The 20,024-nt window shown below is 40.2% G+C and overlaps 1 protein-coding gene across 2 annotated transcripts in view; it reads left to right on the top strand.

Annotated features, from left to right (window-relative positions):
• Positions 1–20,024, top strand: part of hdac5 (histone deacetylase 5) — an 85,427-nt gene that overhangs the window by 685 nt on the left and 64,718 nt on the right. Inside the window, exon 1 of one of the 2 annotated variants that reach the window (XM_037793067.1) lies at positions 6,751–7,097. The exons of the other annotated variant lie outside the window; for it this stretch is intronic. The gene's annotated coding sequence lies outside the window, so the exon portion shown is untranslated. Of the gene's footprint in view, positions 1–6,750; positions 7,098–20,024 lie in introns of those variants that run through there. 2 annotated transcript variants of the gene reach the window in all.

Below are 20,024 nucleotides of genomic sequence, written 5' to 3'. Positions count from 1 at the left end.
TTATCTTTCAATGGCACAAGTGAGCACATTTTTGTCACCTTCCAGTATAATAATGAAGTCTTTTAAAATAAATATTTAATGAGGAAGTATACCGATGTGTTAATTCCACATTGCAAGATTATTACAAGGCTAAAACAGAATGCAGTCTGGTCGAGACAGAACCTATAAAAGCTGAGTTCTCTTTTGGTCCTCCTTCAGTATGACTGGGCACATTTCTACCTGTGTGGGTTTGAACCTGTGATGCTTTGATTAGTCTGAGATTTTATATCCACCCACTGGTGCAGCATGAGGTCACAGTTACAGAAACACTGATTTCAGGATGGAACCGAAATGCTGTAATTTTTTTAGTTTCCATTTGAATTTTCATTATGTTCCCCATGCTAGTTGCTAACTTTGTGGGTCTGCTGTTTGGTGCTGGGTTGGTGGTGTACAGTGGGGTTTTTAGAAGTTTTCACTAAAAACAGGTGCCTGCTGCATCCGAAAACGACTCTGATGAGAGCGGTGAGAGTGAACCAAAGCAGCAATGGAAAAACCAAAAGAATGTTTGTTCTCTTTGGCGGCACCTATGGCGATAAGCGGTAATTGCAGGTGTGTTTTTGGATCTCATTTCAGATCCAAACAGTGTCGCCTTTTCCTGCCAATGCCACCAAAGACACCCCAGTTCCTAATAAACCCCTTTTCCGTTAGCTAAACATGAGGACGTATTTCTGTGGGCGGAGCGTAGTTGGAGGTAGAATAATTCTCTGAACACGTTAGCTAACGCTATAGCTAGCAAGTTTGTTGGCTTGTTTTTTTGTACAAGCGCTGAAGAAAATACAAGTTTTTTGGAATATGTACAGTCACTTACTCTCAGGGGGGGCCGCATGTGTTAGTGTTAACATGGACTTATAAAAAGGGAGTCTTAAGTATAGTGTTCACACTACGAGCAACACAGCAACAGACTACAAGTCATTTTAAATGGAAGTCGGTGACATGAAGCTTCAAACTGACGCCCAACCCTTGATGCTCCGCTGATAAGACTGTCAGACTATTAAACAGGCGTTATCAGTCGCTATAAGCCCCATAGATGTGGGTCAATAGGGGCTTACTACACCCACAAGTAGATTTTATCATCTATTCACATGGTAGATTACCAAAATAAGGTATAAAAGAACAGGACAGTGACCTCTAGCGACCGTAATAATTATGATAGGAGCAGAAGCAGAAGTCAGGCGCTGTAAGGGCTTTCACCCAGGAGACCGCAGTTTGCATCCCGTGTGAAACCAACAATATGTAGTTGTCTTTGTGTTCGTAGTTATTTTAACCCAAAACCACAAAGTTTTTCCCTAAACTTAACTAAGTGGTTTTTTTTTGCCTCACCCTAAAGAAGCCTTTTTGTTTGTGTTCAAAACGTGACGTTTCATTCAGTTTTACAACAACAAATGTTAGCACGTGTTGCTTTTAAATTTCACCTTCACTTTAACAACGTAGTAGGCATAGTAGGCCCCTAATGACCCACATCTAAAGGGCTTATAGTGACTGATAACGGCTATTTAATGGCGTGATAACAGCAGCTGTTGTTGAGTGACGCGCTACAAATAAATTTGAGCTGGTTTCAACTTTTTTCAGCACTCCAGTGATGCGGTGAAGTGTCAACCAATGTTTTTGTGTCACCACCCTGTTCCAGTGCTATTTAACAGCATAACTACGTCAACGAGCGCTTGATCAACACTTCAACGGCGACTTGGAGACAATGTAGCTGGCCACGCTTGGCGTTTTGTTACTTTTGTCAGTCGTAGTGTGAACCTAGCATTATGATATCGGCAAAACGTTAAGTCAGAAAAATGGAGAGAAAATGTTGCTAATAGTTTAGCTACTGCTAACCGCAGCCAAAGGCTCACGGCCGCGGCTATGGTTAGCAGGAGGCTAAACTGTTAACAACATTGTCTCTCCGTCTCTCTAATAGTTTAGCCTTCTGCGTGAGCGTTGAGCTCACAGCCATGACGGCTAATTACGGTTAACAGATGGCTAAGCTAAATCATTCGCAACCTCTTCTCTCCATCTCTGAAACGTTTCGCCGATATTGTAGCTGGCTAGAGCATCGAATCACAGTTTGTCATCTCAGATGTATTCACTATCGATTCTGGCAGCAAACAAAATAGGAAGATGATATTTTCAATGTGTAACTTAAGCCTTCTACTCTGAAGTGATTCGTTATTGCGTCCGGTCTTTCGGTTGTTTTGCCTCCAGCTAACACCGTGACGCAGGCTAATCATGACGTCGGCTGTAAAAAGGCTTTCATCAGTGGGCCATAGGCTCAATCACCATTATTCTTAAATAGTGACTTTACAGATATTTATTTAAATGAAATCACATGTCTCTTGCTCCTGAAGGTTAAAAGGGCTGTCCTTTAAATGGAGAACAGTGTGTAGGTGTAACGTTTAAGACGTGTATTTGGCATTCATCAGTATGCGCTATATTATTTTTAGCTTTATGTGAATTGATTTCATGACTATTCAGAGATTAACAAGCAATGGAAGGAGGAAGTAGAAAAGAGGGAGGAGATGAGAAAGCATTTGGAGGGTAATGGGATGACCTTTGACCTTCACCCATGTCATCCAATCAATAAGCCTCCATTCCAAAGACCTCCACCAATCGGTGACGTCCTTTAAAAATACCCACGAGGCACCTGTGGAGCAGTCTGACTGAGGACAGCGTCTCCATGGCAACAACATCATTACCAGAATAGCTCTTTCTTTCTCTCTTTTTCTCTATTTCTGTCTCTCAGTCTCTCCGTCCTTTCAATTCTACCTCACGCTCTCACTATCTTTCCTACCTTGTTCTTTCCCTCTGTTCATGCACAATATTTCCTCCCCTCTTTTTCTGTTTCTCTTCCCTCTCGGTTCCTTCATTTATCCTTCTCCCTCTCCTTCCATTCCCTAACTTCCCTTCCTTCCTCCCTCCATCTCTCTCCCTGCTTCACTCCTTCTCTCCTTCATCCTTTCTCCAACCTCCCTGCTCTGTCGCATTCTCTTACCTTCTTTCCTCCCTCATTTTCCCAATCTCCATCTTTTCTACTCCCTCCACCTCCTCCGCAGTCACATTGTGCTAAGAGTGAAGATATTTATAGCTTTGACTATGATTCCTCCTCTCCTCTCGAGAAGGAGAGGAGGAATCATGGAGGAGAGGAGCAGAAAAGAGCTCTTTTCTGCTCCTCTCTTTATATTGGAAACAATGACGAATCCCATCTTAAACTCATCTTAAATCTTGTCTCTGTTAATTCTGACAGTTATTTTTACCTGTATGCTTCATGATTCATGAAGCAGATTCTAAGAGTCATGCTCATCTGAGTGTTGGAAATGTACAAATTGTATAATACATGGGTTCTCAAATGTTTTGGGGCCAGGGACCCCTAAAGGGTGGAAAATATCCCAATGACCCCCTCATAATCGTAACACCGATTAAGCATGATACTTACTACCATTTGTACTCTTAGATGCCATTGGAGCTATTTGAATTCTAAAACTTTTCAACCTAAATATTTCAGACCTGTTTGATAGTGATAAACAGAAACACATTTCAATTTGAATCACGTTAACACCTCTTTGTTTTGCCCTGATATTCTGGGTGCTTTGTAATCAGATGTTGCTTTAGCTTGGCCGGCTTCATGGCTTGGTTCGCTTGCACCTGAAGACACATGACGCATTTTGGTCCCCTGTCGCTGTATAAAACTGTCGTCATATTTTCTCAATTTAGTTATCTCCATGCTTGCCAGCTAGGTAGCTGGCTAATAAGCTAAAGAACTGATTCATGAGTTTCTATTGGCCCCAAGCTAATGTAGGTGGGTATTAGTAATGGACACATTATGCTTGTTTTATTGATGCATATGGTCCCATCTGTACTTTATAATAATACAACATAAACTTATAATTTATGGCTAATTATTTTGCGGACCCCCTGACAGACTGCCCCGGACCCCAATTTGAGAATCACTGGCAAAATAGACCAAGACTAAGAGTCAGCCGCAGCCATGCTAGTAGCTTTGTGAGGCTGTACTGATCTAAATGCTAATGTCAGTAAGCTAACAAGCTGATGGTAGCGAACGGAGATTTTGACCTGATGGTGGCGCTAGGTGAAAAGTCAGAGGATCACCAAAGTAATTCAAATTCATCCTGAGGGGAACATGAATGCTTGTACCAAATTTCATGGCAATCAACCATAGACTGTATATAAGAAGTGGACGTAGTCCCCGTGACGTCACCCATTGGTTCGTGCACTGCCGTCTTGAAGCCTTGAGTTCGGCATTTTGGCCGTCGTCATGTTGGTTTTTGGCCATCACCGTGTTGGTATTTTGCAACCAGAAGTGATGTGAGAGGGTGGAGATAAGTACAATCGATTGTTGAATAAGACATTTTTAGGCGACCAAAAATGTCACAATTGACTTTCACGAACTGAAAACACACCGTGAACTGTGAACACAGACAACTCCAAGAGCGGACAACACCGTGGTAGTGACCTTTCAATCACAAGGTAGCCACGCCCTAAAGCATACTCTTCTTTATGGTCTATTTGACTCTAAATTGGACCATAATTTACTAAATGAACATCATGCTGTATTGAAGAAGATTTGAAACTAGCGATTGAGACCATAAACTCATGTTTACAATGTTTACTGAGGTAATAAATCAAGTGAGAAGTAGGCTAATTTTTCATAGACTTCTATACAATCAGACTTCTTTTTGCAACCAGAGGAGTCGCCCCCTGCTGGCTGTTAGATGGAATGCAAGTTTAAAACACTTCAATATTGGCTTCACTTTTTAGACCTGGAGTTGCTCACTGCAATTCACCTAATAGTTTTTGAGACATTTTAACAAAAGGAAATGTCAACCTCATGGTGGCGCTAGACGAAAAGTCAAAGGATCACCAAAGTCATTAGGATTCATCCTTTGGGGGAGCATAAATGTCTGTCATGGCAATCTATTTGGTCCACCACCAAAGTTAACAGACTGACAGACACTGAAATGCCTAGAGCTACGCAAAATGAATTGGGCTGCTAAATTCGGGAAATCTGGCATCCACTATGATTTCTTGAAATCCCACCGGAAACGCAAGTTTTCACTGTTTCATTGAGTGTAAACAGACTAACAATCAAACGAAAATGTGCTGCTACTACTACTGAGGGGAAAGTAAGGATGTAATACCAAAGGTGGCTTACCAACCAAGCAAACCAGGCAATACCCACATTACTGTGTGTCAAACGGTTTCTGCTTATTCTATTGACAACATGTTTGGGAATACATACCACTAAACCATTAAAATGTGTATGTATGTACAACTTTTGCTGAACAGTGACTACTGTGACCAGTAAGTGACAATTATGGGATAATGATGAATGCTAAAAGATGGTGTAACAGTAGCACAAATAGAGAAGAGTCATAGTCAGTGAACTTTGTTCACATTAGCTAACATTAGCCACCATAAGCTACTGGTCATACCAGACCAAGTAAGGCTGTAGCAGCGAAAATACCTAAGTGTGTTAAACTGATCAAGGATGTATTTCATTTCTTCTTTCAAAGTTGCGTCGTCAGTTTACCTCACAGCCAGTCTGGGGTCAGGTAGCATGGAAAAACTTAGACATGCATAGAGAAACAAAGAAAACCCATTGCTGGATTAACCTGCTCGGGGGCCTCGGGGCAAAAATGACCTGCTGGGCCACTATAGTGCTGCAGAGATGATGTATTTTTGCAGAAAATAAGCTTTGTGGCAAAACACACGTTTATTATACTTACACGTTTTGTTCAGCGAGATAATCTAAATTATATAATATATAGATAAATTATGCCGTAACGTTACATTTTGAAGGGAAGACGTCTGGTAGTCTACCGGGGCAGCCGCTCCTCCTCCCCGCGGTCACAATAAGTGGCCGTGGAAGCTAACGTCAGCTAACGTTCATTTAATTTTGAATCAGACATATCAACAACCAGCAACACAGGTTTAATGTTAATGTTAACCTGCTCGACATACAAGTGCTGCTGTGTGACTGGTTGTACTAATAACAAGACCAAAATCCAAGTCTCCAGTTTTATATTATACCGGTTGAGGAATACCAATACAAAAACATTATATGATAATGGTATGTGGTGGTCGGACTCTGCAGGGGTCTAGTATAGTCAACAATAATGTACAAACAATGAGAAATCTAAATTGATTAAAACGGCTGCCAAAGCTGTTTTGCCCCTTGAATGCGCACACACCCAGTAATGTTTGCATACAAGAAACCCATCTATATTTTTCATAAAATCTGATGCTTATAGCTCTGTGACGCAAATGTGCAAACATGGGCCTATTGATAAACCAGCCTTGCGGAAAGCAGAAGAGTGTCACAACTGAGATGCTGGATAGTGTGATGTTGGCCATTTTGCTTAAAAAAAAAAAAAGAATTATTGTTACTTGTTTCACATTATTTTCTTTTTATTAACCAGTTGATCGATCAACGAATTGTTACAGTAGTATTTGTGTTGCTCAATGACTGGGAAAACAGTCTGGAGTGTGCATGCAGTCCTTGCTTATTGTGTTATGTTTAGGTCCTACAGTATAAGCAGTTGGTCCAACTCTATTGTGTACACTGAGGCAACATATGGAAGGAAACATGGGAAAGTAAGGTGAAGTTTGCAAGCACAAGACAAACTAAACAGTGTGTCTGTCTGCCTCTGCCTGTCTCTCTCTGCCATGTCTATCTGCCTCCATTGGTTTCTATTGGGTCTATTTTTAGCCCCAGCAGACTGGTCACGTGGCAGGAGGAAGACGTCAATAATGTTGTTGTTGGTGGTGGGAGAGAGAGAGAGAGAGAGAGAGAGAGAGAGAGAGATAGAAAGAGGGAGAGAGAGATAGACACAGAGAGAGAGAGAGAAAGAGAAAGAGAGAGAGAGAGAGAGAGAGACTGTAAACATGGAGGAGGTGAAACGCGTCCTGCTTGTTAAATTACACGTTTTCATGTGAAAGCAAAGCGCAGAGGAGCTCCACCGGGCACCGGGGAGACACACCGAGCCTCGGCGGAAACCGAAGCCGGGAAGAAGCGACCTCTGCGCCGGTTCCAGGAGGACCCACCGACATCCACGGTACGGTACTGGGAGAGTTGTGCGTGTGTGTGTGTGTGTGCGTGTAACCGTTCAAGAAGGAGATATACCGACAGGCAGTTGAAGGTTTTCTTGAAGAATGGTTGCAGAGTGAGAGGTGACATTTTGTGCCTCCACTTCTACCATCCAGTCAACACAGACAGCAGCTAACTCACAGTTACAGTCCTCATGCGGCTCCAGCTAGCTACAGGACACCTGACAGCACACAACAGCGAGCTCACTAACGTTTAGCTAACTTATTAAACAGGTAACACTTTACAGCATAATGACATTATTTGCTTTCACACTACAGCTCCCTGTTTGTGTGCTGGCAGCTACTGACCAGGAGTTCACTTCATAGCTAGCAGCTAACGTTAACTAGGACACAACTAACAGCTGACAAGCACAAGTGAAACAGTGGACAGTAATGAACCCTCTACAGGATGATGGTTAGAAGCCAGCAGGGACCAACAACATCCTACCTAATAACCTAGTAACACAACAGTTACTACCTGTAGCGAGTGAATACCATAACTCATCCTCTGAAAGCTTGAAAGGTGGCTATAAACCAATATATATATGTAGTATTATGTTATACACTACCTTGTCCAGTCTACACTTACATTTATGAATGAGGTCCCTTATTAGAGCCTGATTTTAAAGGTCCCATATCGTGCTCATTTTCAGGTTCATACTTGTATTTTGTGTTTCTACTAGAACATGTTTACATGCTGTAATGTTAAAAAAAACTTTATTTTCCTCCAACTGTCTGCCTGAATATACCTGTATTTACCCTCTGTCTGAAATGCTCTGTTTTAGAACCTTTCAACGGAATTGCAACGGAATTGCGTTGCCTGGCAACAGTTTGGGTCCATGTTTACTTCCTGTCAGCTGATGTCATTAACATACACTTCAACCAGGAATAAACTGGGACACATTTAGAATGTTTACATTTGAAACTGTGTAACGGTCTAAATATTGTATATTTGTGACATCACAAATGGACAGAACGGCTTGTTTCAAACGAATAATTTCTGAATACGGGCTGTGTGTATTTCTCTGTATACTGAGCGCTTCGATACTTTCACAGTATTTATAAAGCATTTAAACCTGCTTTATAATATAAAAGACATGAAAATCTCACTTTGTACAATATGAGACCTTTAAGGGTAAATTACTCACACACTGATAATCTTGAAGGTGTCTGGAATTTTGCCTCTTGCAATTGTATCCTAGGGATGCACCAATCCGACTTTTTCAGTCCCGATAGCGATATCTGGGCTTTGGGTATCGGCCGATACTGAGTACCGATCTGATACCAGTGTTTCATTAATAAGCTGCATGCCTCACTGTGGAAGTGACTAGGGTCATATACATTTATTACTTTTTTTTATTATTATTAAAATAATAAACCATACATTTGCAACTTGGTAAAAAAATATTCAAAATGAACTGGAGATACAATTCAAGTGTACTTTTTTTTAACGCAGCAACAAATTGGTCAAAACTTAAACAGGAATTAAAATGACAGTATATAATGTAAGTAGTATATAAACATAAAATTGAATTGAATAGATCAGCCCCATTATCACCGATATCCGATTCAACTATTTGAGTCAGTATCGGCCCGATATCGGATCCAGTATCGGTATCGGTGCATCCCCGACATTTTAAGTTGGGATGACCTAATAAAATACGTGAACTTGTGCTTAGTTTAGAGTCATCCATGACTTAGCTCCACCACTACTTGTAGCCGATATCAACAGAAGAACGGACACTAACCATATCACTAGGGGATCTATAAGAGGAGAGTGCAATAGTCCGTTGCGGAAAAGTGACTTTAAGCCAGTCAGCCTGGTCTGTCAGAGGTTCAAGAGAGTGGAATATAATTCCAATTCACATCTGACAATTAAACACCTATACATCTTTCAGTACCCAATGAAAACAATGGATGATTATTACATACACATGTCAGCACTAAACTCTCTTTTTGTTGCTTCTATCTACATGTACAGTATATGTCCTGCTTGTCTGCAATGTGGTTTTATACGTATAAATGTCACTACTGTTTCTACTGCTTTTAACTGTGTCCTTTTCCAACATTTAAACTGCATATCCTGTTTCATCTCTAAGTTCTGATGTATTTTACGAAGACTTTTAAACTAAACCCTGTTTTTAGGGATGCACTGATTTATCGGCCGAACATTGGTATCGGCTGATATTTGCCTTGTTGACTGCCATTGGCCTATTGGCAAATAAGATGACATTCGCTGATGGCAGTGTCCGATGTTTATTTGTTGTGTTGCATCAATTTTGTGCCAGCTAAATGTTGTGTTGGTTATGAAGTCACTGGTTGAACACGACTCTGGCATGACTGCGGCGACGCCGTGCCTACGTGTGGTTTGTTTACAAATAAAAGTGAAAGAAAAGGTTGGCCTTGTGGGAGTATTACACGTTTTCGGGGAAAGATCCGTGATAAGAAGGTTATGTTCAACGATAAATTAAGCAGTAAAACAACAGCTCACGAGATTTCTTAAAAACAATCACTGTGGTTTGGATGGGAACGAACCTCGTGTGTGCATTACGCACTAGAAGCCTGTCAGTCCAATGAGGGGTTATTTTAAACATTGGTATTGGAATTGGCCCAGAATTTTGCGATCAGTGCATCCCTATACTTGTTGTTGTTTTGATGCATTTTAGGATGCCTTCTGTAACACCGTGGCCAGGGACAACAGATGAAAAATTGCCTTTTGGCTAATTCTGGCAAATTGTGTATTTTTAATTTGCACTGTCCCTTCTCAAATAAACTAAACATGAAATATGGCAAACTTTTACTTTATAACATAATCCTCCATGTCATCTCCCAGCTTAGAAATGTATACCCCACACACAGTGTTGCACATTTGCTGTCAAATTTCATATCAACTGTCGTGTTGTCTGGCACATGACACCTACCAGTATGGCCCTGGAGACGATGCTTTTGTAGAGTGAATTGGAGAGCGCAGGCAGCTGACAGTTCATATTTTTGTCTGTGATGTTTTTGTGCATTGGCTATAACTCAGACTGATACAAATGGGCCCAAAAAGGTTGGTAGGTAGGTAGGTAGGTATGTAGGTAGATAGGTGCAGGTAAAAAAAAAACAAGCCGCTGCTGTAGAAACTCCTACAAGCACGACTCAGTATGCCATGGAGCGGCTAAAGTGTGCTATACTTGGATGTTTGCTGCTGAGATTTGGCATATCCACAAACACTTCTACCTTTCTAGACAGTCATCCTTTTAACCACTGTTGTAGCCATAATTAGTGTATGTCTTTCATTAACAGATACATTGAGTGTCACCAAGTAATAAAACCCATGATTTTGCCCAAGGTAGTAGTTAAGAATGACACAACTTCCTTCCATAAGAGGTGGACTGCCGGACAATACCATATCATATGTGTATATGAAAACAAAACCTGGAACTTGTTTGTCAAAATAGTTGCCGGTTTGATTTTCTGTTGTGTGACTAAAGGGAATTGGGGAATGTCTGAGCAAATCCTGTAACTGGCAGCTTAAGGAATCTTTCAACATTTCCCTTCCACCAGAACATCCAGAGAGTTGTTTGCTTTCTGTCTGATGGTTGGCTCTGTAACCGTGGCAGTTTGCTTCCCTGTCCAACATGCGACCCACCCAAATTAGCGGGGGTGCCACGCCTCAATGGCACAACTTTTTTTTTTATTGTTTGTTTTTGGGTAATAATTATCCATAATGTCAAATTTATTTATAGTGATGGATTGATTATCAATTGATAATGAAAATCCCTAGTCTGGGTAACAACTTGAACCAGTCAGAGGCCTCACATTTTCAGTTTTCCATTGTTTGATAAAAATTTTATGTGCATAATAAATATAAATATAATAACAAAAACCCTCTATATCTTAAAAAAAAGCTGTTTTCCGCTTCCATGCTACAGTACTAGATCAGTCATATTTGTCCATTTGAGAAAGTCTTCCTGAAATGCTCAGTTTGTGGCGATTGCATCATTAACGTTATGGTTCCCTTATAGCATTGGGTTTAAATCTGAAATATTGCCAGGCCCTTTCGCTTTTTGCTTCGACACCAAATCCTCTGCCATCAGTTCAGTTTGTTTCAGTTTGTAGTGTCCGTTGTCTGACTATGTATTGATAACATGGCGCTGATACGTAAAAATAAACTAAACAGGTTTTATTTCTTTAAACAAAAGCAAATCGATGGTGGGGGGGCGGCCACGGTGTAACACTGGTAACACGACTAACGCGACTAGCCTACTACTTTTACATAAAACATGTTGATAAGAGTATTAAATGCTTGACAAATTTCCCTTCAAGGTACATTTTGAACAGATAAAAAATGTGCGATTCATTTGCGATTTATCACAATTAAATATTTTAATTGATTGACAGCCTTAGTTCTCTGTGTATTAAGGTATGCATTTTTTAATCTGTCATGCGATAAAAAATGCAATGTGTTTTATTATTCTATTTGTTGCGAAAATTCGCATTGCAAGACAAAACTGAAATAATTGCTTGGGTGCAATGGATAGCGCTAGTCCCGATGGGGCTAATAAATCAATGACATTAGCAAGATGCTCTCATTTAGCTGCCTAGAGCACAGTCACTCACTACTATCTAATCTTTCGTACATCCTTTGTTTTGCGACCATCCCCGATTCCAAGCTGTTCTACAATCACCTGAAACAATCTGTCTTTAAATTCCGCATATTCTTTTATTTCTTTATCGTAAAGTGCTTTGTGCTGGGAGACGAAGTGAATGTTCATCATGCCATTTTGGATAATGACGTTTGCACGGATAGTGGTTCTGAGTGGTCAGACAACCCTCTTTTACCTTTTGACGGATGCGAAAAAACGCAGAAATTTGAACCTGTTTCAAAACCTTTAATGTCGGTGTGTAAACGTGATTGACACAATGTGACGTTGTATTTATTTTTAAACGTCTCATCAACTTCAGGCGAAAAATAAGAACTTTAGCTTAGTAGCTTTAGCTTAGAATATGCTCTGATATTGTCTAAACTTTGGTTGCTGTTGGTTGTTTTTATTCTACAGCAGGTAGTGTGTCTTTACAGTTTACAGTAAATTAAAATCCCCCCCCTAAAGATTTGCACTTTCAAAGAAAGACAGACATGATTCTTCCTGAAATCAGACCTTGTTCACATAGCTGACTACTACTTTTTCTTAGCAGAATATGGATCTGTTCTTACCGTAATCAGCAATGTTAAGAATTAGGGATGTCACGATACTAGAAATGTAGTAGTGGATGCCAATACTAGTGAAATTCCATGATTCTCGATACTCAATTCGATACCACAAAAACAAATGTAAAACACTAAATCCCATGTACTTCAACATCCACTCCTTTATTACCGTTTGCATACTGTTTTTTTTGTTAGGAAGTTAAACAGGTCATAATTCCCTCTCTAATATCTATTTCATATTGCTGTGAAAACATCTCCTTCAACTTATTCAAGTTTCTCACCACAAACTACATTTTACCTGATTACATTTGAACACACCATGATAACGTTAGAATTTGAATTTGCCCAATTCTCATTTTTACTGTAAAGCCTGAACACATCATAATGTAAAATCAACGGCACCTCCCGTGTTGAAATCGGCAGGACGAGAGCTAGTTAACGTTAGCTGTTAGCAGCTGCTAAGCAGTACAGTGCTGCACGAAGCTTACAGCTAACGTTAACTAGCTCTCGTCCTGCCGATTTCAACATGGATTTGTTGAACGCAATGTAGCGTTACCAGGGAAAAAATAGTACCTACGGCACCTGTCACGTTTTCAGAATTTTGGCATCGACTTGGTACTGAAGTATTGTTTTTTGTGACATCACTATTAAGAATCCATGGCCCTGTCCCTTCTGATTCTATCTGTGATCTTTTACTTTGTTTTATTGCAGTAGTCTGGCACACAGTACAGGTGCTGCCACTAGTGCTTGAACTTAAGGACGTCCCGTCTACCAGGGGGCCGAAAAAAAAATTATCGGGGAGGATGAAAATTAATTTTGGGAGGAATTTGAGACGAGAGTTGAACGAAAAATACTGCACTCTACATTAGAATGAACATCGATGAAAATGAGTGCACGTTTGGTGTAGAGCACCGTTATTATTAAACCCGCTTTACAACATAAACCCACACACTGTCAGTGCCCGATCCGTCCCGCACGCGCACACACACACACACACACACACACAGCACATTCCACCACCTCTGACCTCACGACAGCAGCAGCGGCAACGGAAAACTATTCCCAAGTCAATGAGTTAAGCTGGCTAGTATTAAAGTTAGCTAACGTTAGACTGTTTGATGCTAACAGTAACGTTACAGTTAACGCTCGCTAACGAGTCGGCAGCCGACGTTTGCATTTACAGTGAGTGAGCTGACGATAACGTTACGTTAACTAAGAGGAGTCTAAACTCTGCAACAGCTCAAATCATGTTACTGATGTTAACCACTTATTTACTTACTTACTCCTCTCTTCATCCCTGTTGGGTAATGAGGCTGCAATGAGATCTCCCCATTGCATTTTGTCCATAGCAACATGCTGCTCCTCTCTCCATGACAGTAGCATCTTGTCCAGCAGCTCCTCCAATTTTAGGACGCACCAGCTAGCAGGGCCGGTTCTAGCTTTTTGGGGAGACTTTTTACACATAGAAAATATTTAGGAATGCTCTCTCTCTCTCTGAAATGACCTGTGATTTGCCAAAGTCTCCCGTCACAGGCTCCAAGAGGAGGTGCTGAAGTCCAGTTTTCTCTCAGAACACTTGAATTACAATATGCCGAAAGGTTATTATGGACTTTTTGCCTAATGATGCCAAAACTATTCTGCCTACTGCGGCTTTAATACATCCATAGCTCCTCCTTAACACCATCCTGAATATCATCATCATGGGCCTGAACCCCACATCATTCCAGCTGGTGATATTCTGATTGGAAGGACGGTGGAAAGGGATTTGCAGCTCTGTCATGCACTGGCCCAGAGGTCAGACCTCACAGGTCAAGGGGTCACTCCATTAGTTACATAAGAGTTTTAAGGGCAGTGTCACTGACTTTCACCCCCAGCGTCCAGATTGTATATGATGTATTCTATTGTAGTCCGTTCTGTTCTGTTGTTATATGTCAAAAGTTAATTTGGAAATAGTAGTTTGACAAAAACATCTTGACACACTACTTGCTTGCTTTTCCCGATGCAGTCAACCCGGCAACCAAACCCTTCCTAATGTGACATCGCTGTAACAACACAGGGGACAACATAAAGTAGCAGTAGTCATCAGTCTGAATTAGCCAATGAAAGTGCCCCGATGTTACAGTATTTTAAGTGCTCTTTTTTTGTATTTCCGTGAGTGCAGCAGAGGGATATGTACTGGTACTCAGATGTAGGTTGATAACAAATCTATAGCAATAAATCTAGGGATGCACCGATTGAAAAATGATGAGCCAATACCGATAACAATGTTTAAACTAAAAATTTGGCCGATAGCCGATACCGATGTTTTGTTGTTGTTTATTTTGTTATTTTTTCTCCCTTAGGTGCCGGGGCAAAAAAAGACATCTTCATTATAAAAAATACTGGAATGTCTTCACTCTTAAAGTAATTCAGCCCCTCATTCATATATTGAATGAGCACGAATGGAATCATAAACATTTATGAAACAAGCTTTAAAATAACCTTCTTTCCCATCAAAAATAACTGCTTCCGTTAGCCTGCATACAACTACCTACTCAATGAGAGGAATTTATTACCTATCCTAACAAAAACATTTTGCGAAACATAAATTAAACGTAATTAAATCAGCAGCTAACAACACAACATTTAGCCGGCACAAAATGAACGCAACACATAAACATCGGCCACTGCCATCGGGAATGTCATGTTATTTGCCAATAGGCTGACTGCGGTCAACAAGGTGAAAATCGACCGATACCGATGTTCGGCCGATAAATCGGTGCATCCCGAAATAAATCAACATGCAACTGCTGGGAGGATGATACCCAATTGATACCCAATTGATTCCCAGTTGATTCGAGATTAGTTCCTATCCTTTGATATTCCCAAATTTTAATCAACTTAAAGCTGAAGTAGGCGAGATTGGAGCAAATATGATTAAAAGAAGTTATTGTTATAAAACGGTTGCTATATCGTGACAGTAGTACATGAAACAGGTAACCTGAAAAAAATCATGTTCCTCTGTGTTCTCCGGTGTTCCTAACGACATCTGCAAGTTTTCACAGACCAGAGGAAAACAAGCAGTAAGAGCTGATCTGAGGTCTGCTGTCCATCTGCCGTCTATGAGAGCTGGCTGTCAATCACTCGCGAACTCCGACCAAACGGTCAAACTAGGCAGCGCTGATCAAATATGAATCAATATTCTGTTAGGTTAATGCCTATTTCTCTCCTCACATGTTCTCAGAATCATCTTGTAGTACACGGTTTAGCTGTGAAATGAGAAAGTTTGTGACGCCGCCGCCATTGTGAAATCTGGTGAAGGAACGCCAAGTTCTGGTCAAATGACCGGCACACAGCCAATAGGAACGCTCTCTGTCTCTGAAATGACCTGTGATTGGTCAAAGTCTCCCTTCACGGGCTAGATTTTCTGAAGCCTGAAAACAGAGCCATGAGGAGGAGCAGAAGTCTAGTTATCTCTCAGAACACTTGACTTACAATATGCTGAAAGGTTATTATGGAATTTTTGCCCAACGATACCAAAAATATACTGACTACTGAAGCTTTAAAAGGGGATAATATGTTAATGTTTAGTTTTGAGCAATGTGGCCACATTTTATTATTTAAGTAATAGGAATAATTTCGGGCACTTTCACAAGTCAACATTTAGTCTCTGGTGCAGTTTGTTTGGGTGGTTGTGAATGCAGTAATGGTACTCTGGTGCAGACCAAAAACAAGCGAACCAAAACACAGGCTGCTTGTGCGGGCCATTTGTTGAGATGGACCCGGAAAACAACAGGTTAACATGAGAGGGAGAGGACTGATCTGGACTTCTGCAGAAGTCTGATGTTTGCCTGACATCTTAAGCCAAAGAGAACACACCAAATATGCTAAATAAAATCCACAAAAACTGGTGACGTTTATGTCACTGGAGATAAACTGAAGCAGAAGGGATTCATGCTCATAGTAGATCAGTGCAGAGTCAAGTGAAAACACGTTGACAGCAATATATCAAAGACTGTGATTCCCTGCATAGAAGTGGCAGCTCTTAAGGGGAAAAAGATGAATTCGCTCCTTCGCACACGCCCCTCAGCAAATGATTTGATTTATTTGGTCCACTTTAACTTGTGCATTGTGAAACCGAACCAGACTAAATAGAAAACGAACCAAAAGTGTCAATCTCACTCTGATTCAGACTAGTGACTGTGGCTAGTGAACGCAACCCTTAAACAGTCCTGGGAAAATAAAATGAGTCAATACATTACAAAAATAAGGCAAAGATTAGAGGAAAAAAGCGTAACTTGGTGCAGCAGTAATATGTCTACTCTCCTCCACTGTCTGTCATCTTGCGACTCCTCAGAAAAAAATAACAATTACCGAAGTTTATTATCCAGTTGTGGACTAATTTTCTGCTGATTACATATAACGGTAATCTTTCATATGCAGTCCTGATGTCACGTCTGCAAGGACAGCTGCTATGTGCGTGTGTCGTATTTGTCTCCTTTGTCCTTGAGCCTGTTGGACGAGAGAGAGAGAGAGAGAGAGAGAGAGAGAGAGAGAGACAGAGAGGGCTGATGTTATAGTCATGGTTGAACAGTTGAGTGTGTGTGTATGTGTGAAGGAAAAACCAGTGAGAGCCAGCAAGAAATGCAGACCATAATAAACAAATACTGTTAAGAGACTGACTGAGACTCGGACTCCTGTTCTCTCACTCTCGCTCGCTGTTTGTTTAGGGAAGAGGTGCTCAGGTGAACCGTTGCCACGGCAGCCAGCTCCCTGGTTGCCAGGCAGCACTTCCTGCTCCTCTCCGGAATGGGAGGGGCCAGGTATTTTAGGACATTTTGGTGTGAAGAGGAGGAGGAGGAGGAAGAGGAGGAGGAGGGAGGAGGAGGCAGCAGCAGAGAGTGTGAGAGATTTATATTTCTTGATGTTTTGGCAAAACTGAGACACATGACTCACGTGGTAGCTGTTCTATTCTATTTTCAAATAGGCTTTCTCTGTCTTTCTTTCTTTCTTTCTTTTTTTGTTTGTTTGTTTGTGTGTGTGTGTGTGTGTGTGTGTGTGTGTGTGTGTGTGTGTGTGTGTGTGTGTGTCATTAGGCTAATAGAGTAGTTGGCCAGCAGGTTGGTCACTCGCAGCTAGTTAGCTCCATAACCTAAGTAGAGACGCTCAAACATGCGCTCACCCACAGCGCTTCATCCCATTATCTTGGCCCTGGCCCTGTTACCACGGCAGCCGGCCAAGTTGCTGTTGTGACACGGACTTCCTGTGACTTCTCGTGAGAGTTAGCGGAGTTTGGAGAGGAGCCACGCACTCTAAAGGCAGCATGAGCCAAAAATAGACAGACCAGTTGGACCCAGGCTTGTTATAACTTTAAATGCTTTAATTATTGTTTTATTTGCTCCAGATCTTCAATTTCAATTCAAGTTTAGCTTTTGTGTGTCTTCATTCTACATTGAAAAATTTAAATTTTCAGTTTCAACCTTGACAACTAACCAGACGAAGGCTGCAGCTAATAATTATCTACATTAATGATGTATTGGCCGATTATTTGATCACGTAATCAATTAATACAGTGGTTCATAAAATGTCATAAAATATTGAAAAATGCCTGTCCCAATTTCCTAAAGCCCAAGATGATGTCTTCAAATAGTTTGTTTTGTAAGACCAGCAGTCCAAAACCCAAAGAGAATCAGTTAACAGTGATAATTCAGTTTTGTCGATCGATTTACCAATTAATTAGTTAATTGTTTCAGCTCTAAACCAGACTAATCTTCAATCTTATTAAACTAAATTCACTGCAGCCTTTTAAAACAGAGCACTGTCAAAATAAAAGCTTATAGTCGTCTGACCAAATGAAGAGCAGAATCCAATATATTGGAGTTATTAATATTGAGATAACCTTTTCAGTGGAAGTAAGCCATAGCATATAGAGCTGAAACCATTAGTCAATCGATTAGTGGATTAAGAGAAAATTAATCTGCACCTTTTCTTAACATTACAAAGTGCTTCACAACGAGGACAAAAAATACAATAAAACAATAATAATTAGGGCTGTCAAAGTTAACGCGATAATAACACGTTAACACAAATTTGCACACACTGACAGCTGTTGTTGCCTGTTGGGCTGCAGTTTGCCATGTTATGATTTGAGCATATTATTTTTTATGCTAAATGCAGTACCTGTGAGGGTTTCTGGACAATATCTGTCATTGTTTTGTGTTGTTAATTGATTTCCAATAATAAATAAATATATATACATGTGCATAAAGTAGCATATTTGCCCACTCCCATGTCGATAAGAGTATTAAATACTTGACAAATCTCCCTTTAAGGTACATTTTGAACAGAAAAAATATTTCCAATTAATCAACTATGGACAATCATACAATTAATTTAGATTAAATATTTGAATTGATTGACAGCCCTAATAATAATAAAATACAAATGAACTACAATATAACTAAATAAATAAATTACAATGAAATACAGTTCACACAGGGATAAAAAAAGCTTTTTTAAAAAAGAAAGTTTTAAGAAGAGATTCAAAATAGTAATAGTACTAGATTTAGCAGACTTAATCTCAGCAGGTACTGACTGCAAAAGCCCAATTTGGTGATAGCAAACTAAATATCTTTTGGTTGACTGTTGGTTAGACAAGACAAGACGTTTTAAGGGGGTCTTCCTGGACCTTAGAAAATTGTGATCAGTATTTTTTCCACTATGTTCTTGATAGAAAAATGGTCCCATATTGTAAAAAGTGAGATTTCAATGTCTTTTATATTATAAAGCAGGTTTAAGTGCTTTATAAATCCTGTTAAACTATCAAAACGCTCAATATACGGAGAAACACACACAGCCCGTATTCAGAAATAGTGCGTTTGAAACAAGCTGTTAGAATTTCTGTCCATTTGTGATGTCACAAATATACAATATTTAGACCATTACATGGTTTTAAACGTAAACATTCTAAATGTGTCCCGGTTTGTTTCCTGTTGCAGTGTATGTAAATAACATCAGCTGACAGGAAGTAAACATGGACCCAAACTGTTGCCTAGCAACGTAAATTCTGTTGCATTCCATTGAAATGCACTAAAACGGAGTGTTTCAGTCAGAGGGTAAATACAGGTATATTCAGGCAGACAGCATGAGGAAAATACAGTTTTTTTTAAACATTACAGCATGTAAACACACATAGTAGAAACACAAAATACAAGTATGAACCTGAGAATGAGCACGATATGGGACCTTTAATGAAATTTATACTACAGACTAGGGCAGCTTGATTATGGCAAACATCACAATTATTTTTGTCAATATTGACATCACGATTATTCAACACGATTACTCATTGACTTTAGAAACATCGTGCATTTAGAAAGAAAGTTCTGTAGCCAACATTTTAAAGTTAAATGTGTCAATCTGGTGCATTTTGAGATCGTAACGTTGTGCTCTTGTAAACAAATTAATTAAAAACACATTGGTTGTATAGATGTGAATGTTAATGCAAAGAAAAAGTTGCACCCACAAAGCCGACAGGTTGCCGACATCGCCGCACCGAGGCAGTCTGCTCTGGTTCAGTCCGCTCTGGGAGAAGAGAGCTCCGTCCCTTGGAGTCTCCGCAGACTGCACATGTAAACCAGTTTATTGTAAACCATTTTAGATTAGTTCACCTGCAGTTAAAGGTCAGCAAACAGTGGTGACAAGATGATGATGATGGTGGTGA

This window comes from Sebastes umbrosus, chromosome 14 (assembly GCF_015220745.1).
Source record: "Sebastes umbrosus isolate fSebUmb1 chromosome 14, fSebUmb1.pri, whole genome shotgun sequence".
NCBI classification, from domain to species: domain Eukaryota; kingdom Metazoa; phylum Chordata; class Actinopteri; order Perciformes; family Sebastidae; genus Sebastes; species Sebastes umbrosus.
The sequence above is the reverse complement of the archived record's forward strand: the minus strand, read 5'-3'. Positions and strand labels throughout refer to the sequence as shown.